This window comes from Centruroides sculpturatus, unplaced genomic scaffold (genome assembly GCF_000671375.1).
Source record: "Centruroides sculpturatus isolate CEXI.00-Female unplaced genomic scaffold, Cexi_2.0 scaffold141, whole genome shotgun sequence".
NCBI classification, from domain to species: Eukaryota; Metazoa; Arthropoda; class Arachnida; order Scorpiones; family Buthidae; genus Centruroides; species Centruroides sculpturatus.
In genome coordinates this window covers 616,734-626,967 of record NW_019384430.1, presented here as the reverse complement: position 1 = coordinate 626,967, position 10,234 = coordinate 616,734, and positions in this window count along the sequence as shown.

Below are 10,234 nucleotides of genomic sequence, written 5' to 3'. Positions count from 1 at the left end.
AGAATTTTTAAAGAAAACAAGTTTTACTGTACTTAACAGCAAAATAATCAATATTCTTTGTACCAGTAAATACAAAGACAAAGTATTTCAGAAAGCCTCAGCATGGTATATGGCAACATTTAATCAAGTTGGCAGAAGAAAATATTTTGGATTGCCATGGACTATTTATGAAATTTTAAATAAACTTAAATCCTATAATCAGTGTAAATCAAATAGGAACAGAAGCTTAAAATTCCAAACAAAATTAGACAAGATGTTGAACTTATATTGTCCAATTCAGTGTGAGGATGATAAACATAAAGCTGTCATCAAACTGATGCATGATTTAATTTATTATGAAATATTCCAATCAAACAAAATCACTCAGAATGAAACTGAAAATCTTATAATTGAAATTATTTCTCATATTTTCCAGATTTTGTCACCGTATTCCTTAGATATAGGCAAGAAACCTTTGGCATCTGAGATTTTATTGATGCTGTTAGAAAGAATGTCATGGTTGCTGTTTGAAAAAAATTCCTATTATCAAGCATCTTCTAGTCATTTCTTAAATAGTCAAACTCTTGGAAGATTAGCATTTGAAGTGCTGCTAAACTTAGTTTGTTTAAACAATCTAGACTATTTTAAAATGAGAGATTCCAAAATAGAAATATTGCAGAAGGCTACTTTTAGGCTCTCGCTTGATGACAATGAATTGTCAGAGAGATTCTCTCATTATGGTGGCAAAATCAGTCAATTAATGATGGATTGGACAAACGTTGATAGTTTTCAATACAGATTTAAAGAATCTAACAACAAATTCTTTTTGTTAGTAAGAGTCATTGGCAGTAAATATGCAATAAATTATTGCAAAACAGTAATTATGCAAAAAGATTTTGCTGAAACAATAGCATTTTGTATATCTTTAGATAATACTTATGACTAAACTAAGAACAGAATGGTTCAAAGTTATATTTTCAGGAACTGAAAATACAGTATATTTAATTTATTTTTATGTACAGAGTATTCCTAAAGTCTGTATGTGNGTGTAAGATCTAGTTAAAGAGGACGTCTTTTATTTTATCTACAACTATTATTTTATATTTTATTTTATTTATAATAGTCGCAGCTCACAAAAGAATTTTATTCCTCTATTTACAAAAGGATTTCACTCCTCTTAACCGTAGTAAAACAAGAATTTATTCAATATGTCGGTAATTTATAACGTTAAGAAAAACTTAAACTGTAAATTGTAGGACATGACCAATATTATAAAGAATAATATAATAAATAATATAAATTTCATGATTTTAACCCCGTATAAAGGTCGTTACACCTATATCAATTAATCAAGCCGTACTTCTAATAAGTTACTGTGTCATTTTAGTAGTATGAATTGCTTATAAATTACATTTTTATGTCGTGTTGAATAGCATTCGTTGAGTTTAAACTGGTTATTGTTATCAGACCCTATGGTGGGGGGGTCAGCGAAGTTATTTGGTTCGGGTCTTACATTTACAAAACCCTAAAAATATTCGAGAAGAATCTTTAATTTTGTTCAAATTTATACAATTCTTAATATACTGAGGTCTCAAATAGGTAAATGAACCAGGCCTCTTTTGACCTGTAAGAGGCTCTAATTGTAATAAACGTGTAATAGTTTTAATTTTGTTTTTTTTTTCCTCCCTTTCAAACTCAAAATATGTTCGTCTCTTTACTAATGGTTGCATACGTAAGCAGAGGTTTTTAGAGGTTGAAAGAGGCCCGGCCATTTACCTTTTACAAACCCCCAATTTATAAAAATAACAAAACAATGTTAAAAAATGGTTGCATACGTAAGCAGAGGTTTTTAGAGGTTGAAAGAGGCCCGGCCATTTACCTTTTACAAACCTATAATTTATAAAAATAACAAAACAAATATTTTTCTGAAATTTGTCTTAGTTTGAATTCTTTCTACCCTATGGGACTAACAGGGTCTTTTATATACCCATTTTGGGGTTAGTCAGGTACACGTTAGGGATGATCAAGTGATTAGCAATGAGATCCCAACGTATCTGGATAAATCAGTTACCCATAAAAATTTTGAGTCAATTTAAGTGCAGCTCTTAATCTCTCAGAGCAATGGCTAATTAAATCCTTTCAGGGCCTTTCTACATAATTTTGTGGATAACATTTAATTGAACCTACAAAATTATTTCTAAATTATGACATACAATTGTAACAGCAACATTGCTTTAATTTTGCAGTTTTGGAACACACTTCTTGTGCCTATAGGGCAATACAGCACTGCTCAGAGCATCTGCTAGTGCCTCAGCCATCTAGCCAATATACTTTGAATCAGTGGCCTGCCGTGACATTTTATGATATGGAAGCTGTGTTTCTGTAAGAAGTCGACATCCAGGGGCAATCAGTCAATTGCGCGTCAGTGATGGTCTAGAGTCCATTCGTATCGTTTATTCGATAAGCCAGTAAAAACTGTAGACTTCTCTAAATGCATTTTTAATATCACAATTACATTCCGAATCGCTAGCCACGATATAAGGGCTACAATTAAAAATAAAATAATAAAAACTTACTCGGTGAAATAAAATATAATGTGGTGGATATACATACCTGGTACAAAATATTCTTCAATTGTATGAATATACTTTTAAAGAAAATTATAAATATAGCTCTGTAAAGAAACATATATAAAAATAACATAAAATTTTCTTTACTTTATAAATCTTAACCACTTAGTCAAATAGCTCCCTACGAGTGGAATCAGAGACAATCCTGCTAGGTGTGCACTGCGTGCATACACGAGGACTTCCGAAACCCGATGGTGCCCATACCGGTCAATGTCAAATGCCTCTTTTCTCACATCACTAGCATATCTCAAAGGACGCGACAGGGTTGTAAATTTTAAACTTTTCTCACTATAGCTGTAAAAATCTAAATACGTTAAACTTAATGGTCATTTGTTTTCTAACTAATTCGTTTTAAGACCAAGTGTCCTCAGAAATTTCCAAAATTTACAACTTTTCGGTCACTCTCGTTGAATTGGAAAAATTTGTCTTTATTACATTAATAATATGAAGAAATCAGTCTCCACTGTACTCGGCTAGAGATGGTTCGATTAAGCTTTTGTTTAAGTAAAATTTCGGCTCTTTCATCAGGGTTTTGTTTATGTGCCCAATTCCCTAACCGCTTAATTATTTAACTACTACTTAAGTAGAAATAAGTCAAAACCTGTTACTTTGTATTCGAATATTTGTAGTCTCGGGAAAAATGTGGAAAGACAAATTTTTATGACAAACGTATAGATAAATCGTAAATGAAAGGAAAATAAATTCTAGAGCTTTTTCTGTACCTCGTGCATCTCTCTCATTCATTAAATTTATTTGTAAACGATGCTCTCGAAGTAACAGTTAATTTTTTAACATTATACAAGAATTGTACACGTTTTTTTCTACATCCCCTTAGAGATGGGATATACGAAGTCGTAATATCACTGGTTTTACATTGAAATCCGTAAAATAAAATCGGAGAGCGGAATAAAAATATCAAATATTTTAATGGATTTTTTTAACTCCTGTCAACTATACAGAACTATCGTAAAAACACACCAGTAAAGTCTTATCGGTTGGGTTAAGTTATAAATCTATTCGTGATTCGCGTAATCGGGCGAGGGCGGCCAAATATCTAGCGGGCGGGCGGTTAACAGCCCGGAACCGGTCCTGGATAGAATTGGATGCGGTATACGTGTAGCATCACCCAAGATCCTAGGCTTCCACCGGCTAAACCGGGTGAGGTTGGTGCTCTGTAAATGCACTAATCTAATGCTGACGATCAGTGGCGTAGTGTGGGTGTCAACCGCCCGGGGCAAAAGAAAATTTCGCCGCCCCCTTATTTAGGTATCTCAATTTAAACAAAAATTCAGTTTCGTCACAGAATAAGTAATGAAAAATTCCGTGCTAGTGTTGCCACCTTTTTAATATCGCTGACCCGGACGGCAGGTGAGGTTTGTTCGAACAGAAGTTCCTGACGCATGCGTATGTCATTTTGCAATGCGAAAAAAAATGTGCAGTGCATGCCGGTTCAGTTAGCGATTAGGGACGAGCAAAAAAGAAAAAAAGGTCAACAGGTTGTGCACGAAATCCAGGACTGTCCGGATGATGACACTTTTCGTGCTCATTTCAATTGGTCCGAATCGTAGGTGCGACGAAAATATGTGATGAAGTGGTTCAAGTTTTTACAAGATATTATTATTATTATTTATTGTGAAATTTTGCCGCCCACTAAAAAGTAATTTTGCCCCCCGGGGCGGGCCGCCCCTGCCGCCCCCACTACGCTACACCATTGCTGACGATACAGCACTTCCACTCCGCCACTAATATTCGAATATATAATTACTGTATGTTTTTGCCTGAAAAGTTACTCAACTTGTTGCTGGATTTTTAAGTACAAAACGCATTTAAATCATACCTAGTTGATCAGATAATTGTACTCAAAGGGTTTATGTTTTGTAGAAAAAGTGCTTGCATCAGACGCATATATTCTAACTGATAAATTGTAACTCGTTGCTCCTTTTTGTCCATAACAATATAAAATTTATATTTTATATTATATATATTATATTATATATTTTATATTAAATAATAAAATTTATAGAGTGAAATGGAGCGTCGGGCGTATGTATGTGGCCAGGGAAAGTAAGTTTTCTCGTATATACGTAAAAGTGTGCTTGAATTTTATGAATATCGAAAACGAAACCGAATCCTTGGTTGCCCCGGTGAATAAGTGCTTTGCTTACTGTGCTACTGGATTTGCTTATCAACGAATGACAATTGAAAATGGCTGTCTATAGTCAGTAAAACTATTAAACGTTTTTGTGCGACTAATTTTTTGGAAATGAGAACAAATAACGTAAGTTAAATATACAACTGAGACTGAAATTACATGTTTTGTATCTATATTTACCTCTTAGTTTAAGTTATTGATCGATTAGTATCTTTTTACCTTCAATTCCAATTCCGAAACTTACCAATTAAACGGAAGTCTTACTTCCATTTAATTGTTAATGATAAAGTACAGTACTGTAGTATAATTTTCAAATAATGTATCTTTATTGGATAAACAAATACCTTAACTATTTTCATCGTTTAATACCATGTGGAGATGTAAATTGGGTCCGCCATACTGAATGCTAGTAAACAGCGAGTTATTAATTTTGCTTAGTAGCGACGTCATGGCCGGATGGACGACTGATTAAATCATGTCAATTTGTTATTTTGGGGCATCCAAGAACTAAATCTAAATCCCAGAAATTTTTCCATGAATGGTCTGTTCCAGATATTACGGGCACTGTCCCTGACCGTCTTGTGGACCTGGCAGAACCCACGAACCTTGATTAAAATAAAAACGTAAAATAATAATTAAAAAAAAACACTGTGGAACAGATTTACGATGAATGTGCTTGTTACTCAGTGTCAAATCATAGTAGATTTTTTTTAAAAAAAACATCTTAATTCTTTGATGAATAATCAAAAATTCTGTTTGAATCATGATAGATTCACATATTATATGATTACTTTAATCTTTCGATTAATTGCATTTTCGGTAACTTTTGCTTTATAATAATTAATACGCAAATTGTACAGATAAATTAATTTATACCAAGTATTCACGAATAAAAACTTGATTTATTTCAAATTATAGTAATAGAAGAAATTATTAACATTATTTAAATTTCGTTTTGGTTCTGTCAACAATTAAAACAATGGTGTAAGTATGGCTTTATGATTAGAGGAAGTAAAAGGCCCATTCGCAATGAAAATTAAGCGTAAACACTAAACCTTGTACCTCTGTTATTTAATGTAACCATGCAACCATTCACAATGAGTTACGTAAGTGTGACTTCAAACTTAATTATAAGACATTAACATAATAGTTTCTTTATGGGAAAATGATAGCATTAATATTAAGATATTTATATAAATAAATAGCTTGGAGTTTGCAAAGTTTAAAAGTTTACAAACTCTTAAGTTTTTTTCGTAATTTTAAAACAAGAAACAATCGTAGTGGTTAAGAAATTCCCATTGTTCAATTTTTCTCTGGTTTAACGGATGAATCCCCTATTATCTATTGCTCGCACTTTTAAGTTTTTCGATGCAAAACATCTAAGATGTATGCTTCGGAATATTTATATCTATAAACTCACAGCTCTATCATTCAATCTATTTCATCGCCGACCACTATATTAAAATAATATAAACTTTTATTTGAATTTTATTTTTTAAAGTGCACTATTGGCCCCCTAAGAATTTGGTCACTTGCATGCACATTCATATAATAAAAACTATAGTGTTTTAAAGTTACAGAACAACTTAATCTGTTATATCAAATATAAATTTTTTCATACGTACTCAAATTCACAATGATTCATACGCATATACACTACTATAATATTAATTTTCCAGATTTGTACTGGTTTTCTGCTCGAGTTTTTAGCGTAACACGTCTTTATACAAATCCTGGATGCTAATGTCCGCGGATAACGGATTATGCGGGTAATTTAGTAACTTTGTTCGGTTTTATATACTTGTTCATCTTTATAAATATAGAATTTATAAGTAATGTAAACTCACTTTTTAAGCATTATGATAGTAAGTGACACTCAAATACAGTATATAGCAGACATGGTCAAATACGGCTCTTTTTGGGTTACATGCGACTCTTGCTGAAAGTGTTAATTTCTGCTTTTTATTATTATTTTTACAATTTTATTTCCACAATTTTGTGAAAATATGTTTCTTAAAAAAATTCAATATTTGTTTTATATTATATTTATATTATATAATAAAATCGCGGTATAGAACTGCGGTACAGAATAATAAAGTACAGAACTGCTGCTCCCATGCATTTTGCAAAACCTACATTTCGGCTCCCACTGAACTTTTGCTTGTCCACCCCTGGTATATAACATATTGGTGAAATTTTGTTCCTGTGATTTAATTAGTGTTTAATTGTTAAGTCATTCTTTTAGCCAAGAATTTTAGTAGGCCTATTTCCTTTAATAATAAAGCTTAATATCTAAATTTTTAGAAATACAAAATTCCTTCCCGAAAAAGTAAAATATTCCTTTGAAAAAAAAAATATTCCGTATTTTAATTGCAAGACAAATATGTTGAAGAAGAATTCGTATTTGAGGCTGTCTATAAATTTTGTTCGCATTTTTCTTGAAATTTTTACTCCCTTCCCTCTTGTCTCAGTTTGTCTAAGTTTCTTTAAACTTTATTTTATTTTGTTTATTACCTGAATTTGTAGAACGTTTTCAAATGAATTCAATACAAATGTGCATTATTGTTAAGAAAGGAATGTGATAAACTGTAGCTCAACAACATGTAACAATGTGTGCTGATTTGCATTCGTTCCACTTTCCTCGCCCAGCATGAAAATACGCCGTTTGCAGAAATCTGCCAACTGGGCTCGGGATCTGCGGTCGGGCAATATTTTATTTGTTCTATAAAATTAACGGCGAAAGAGGCCGCTCTATCCCGGTTTCCATACAATATCTCGATGGTCCTGCTTGTGATCCAAATTAGTATCTAAGTGATAAATGTAGGCAGGGCCGGCTCGTTCATATAGGCGAACTAGGCAATGGCCTAGGGCGCTTGAATTCTGGGGGCGGCATGGCGAAAGTACATGCATAAATTACAATAAATAATGGAAAAATGAATGTTTTTTTTATCACAATTCTTTCTCACGTGTTAACCCGTGAGTCTCCATTTTGAAAGTAGCACCGTAGTCTCACGATCGCGATATTGCATGCTGCATCTATATATATAAAAATGAATGTATGTCTGTGTGTGTGTGTGTGTGTGTGTGTGTCCTTCATGCATTACCACACCGTTTATCCGATTGCCGTGAAACTTTGGGAAGTTGTTTAATATACTCCAGCGAAGGTTTGTGGCATAGTACAATTGCCATGAAACTTTGGAAAGTTTTTTAATACCCTCCCGCGAAGTACATTTATCCTACGATAGATGGCGCGCGTTTACACGAGCATTCGAGCACAGTGTGTTCGATCGATTTCAAATTGTGAAGACCATTTCCCCCTTCAAAAAATATCTCTATATATGCATTTGTGAACTGTTATTTACGATATTTGTAATAATTTTTGTTTAATCACTTTATTTCAACTTTTTTTTGCTAATTATGTATTCGCTCGAACTTCGTTAAAACCTTAACTGTACCCCGAACAACAACTGAAGTTGTAGGAAGAAATTCGCGTATTTTACCAATCTAGGTATCCCCCTTTTCCAAATTTTAATATTGACTCAAATTACAATAAAACGGTTTATTATCCAACTATCAGAAATTTCACAACATGCCAAGGAAGAGAGGAAGGAGCAATTAAATAATTAAAATTATAAAGGATTAAAAAATACATATATAAAAATGGGAAATATTGCACTTCTGACAATTGCTGCAAGTGTATGAGCTAAATTTGGAGAATCCATGCTTCTCGCATGGACAACTGTATGTGGCTGGCTCACGCGTCGGAAAACCTTCTGATTTATTCATGTATGCACCAGACGGAAAAACAAAAAATATCGTGTATCCACAAGCACTCCAATAAATAAACAGAATTGAAACGACACTTTGAAATGTTTTCCCAATGAAAATGAATAATAATAATAATAAGTTTCAATAAAAATGATAAAATGTAAATTTAATTTTATCATAACGAGTTTGCTTGAATTTCGTTTCTTCTGAGATCGCAGCAATGCGCGACGGTAAGCTAGTATTGAATAAAAATTAGATACTCTATTTTACATTGGTATTTTATATTGTTGCGATTTTTTTTAAATGGGGCGACGTTAAAGTCATTTGCCTAGGGCACTGAGTTTGCTCGGCCTGGCAGTGAATGTAGGTCACGTTAATTCAGTTCTAACTCCCAAAATATTATGGTACAAACGAAAATTTTGAAGGAACAATCCGATACAAACGAAAAGCAATTGGTTCACGTCATTTTTTTACTCGGTAAAAACACCTAATGGGGCAACTTCACGGGCGTTATTTAAACTTTTTTCACTGTTTTTTACTAACATTAAAAATAGAAGTACTGTAATATAATCCCAATTTGAAATTTTATCCAAAATGTTATTGATAATTCATAGCCGAAAGTCAAAAGTTGCATAACCAGGAATCATCTTAAGGGAGAAACATAACTAGGCTTTTTTTAACTTCACCTGTGGCACTAAGAGAGCTATTTTAGCAAGCCTATTGTGGGTTCAGCCAGATCAACAATGAAACGGAGAGGTATGAGGGACAGTGTCTGACATATCTAAGCCGAAAAATTCCGAGTCTTATGACACGTCATGATTCTAATCCGGGTCCTCCAGAGGGATAAGCTGTCACTTAAACCGTTTGGCCATCTGACTGTCATCGGGACTGGGTTTGCGCATAAAATCATTTCTGTATATAAATTTTTTAAGATCCATACTTATAAAAGTTTTATTATTGTTATGATATCAAATTAAATGAATTATGATATAAGTACTGTATTACTAAAATTATTATCTCCATTATACTAAATCCAAAGTATAAGTACAATTGAAAATAAGTTGAATCCGACGGCCGAGCGATTAAAGGTGGCAACTACCACACTGGGGATCCAGGATTAAATCGAATGATTCGAAAAAATTCCAGGAATTTTTTGGGAAGGTTCATCCGGTCGTGTTAAGCCCCATCCCCACCACCCGATCTTCCCATTATGGTCCTATCTATACCCATAATGAGCTTGCAAAAAGGCCCACAGGACAGAATTTTAAAAATAAATAAACAGTTTTGAATTTTAGAGAAATCTGAAATGACTTTTATTCAGAACTAGCTGCAAGGACCCGCTTCGCTGGGTTTTTATTTGTTCGTACATTTGTATGTAATATAGTTTTTTTTATATATATAAAAGACTGTTTTTCTAAGTAATCTAGAATCTAGCTGTAAGGACCCGCTTTGCTGGGTTTTTAAAAAGTAACGATAGTGAAGATTAAGATAATTACATTATAGCCAATCTTACCCGTTTTCACAGAATGCACGAATTGGGTCCCCTTTGAGAATTTTTAGATGGGTCTAAAAATATGTTCGATTTCCCGCAAAAACGAAAAAAACTGCATCTGCGTATCGCACGTCGCTTTCTCTTAACAATTCCATTGTTACGTAACATTTCCATTGTTGACACTTCCATTGTTACTTAACACTTCCATTGTTA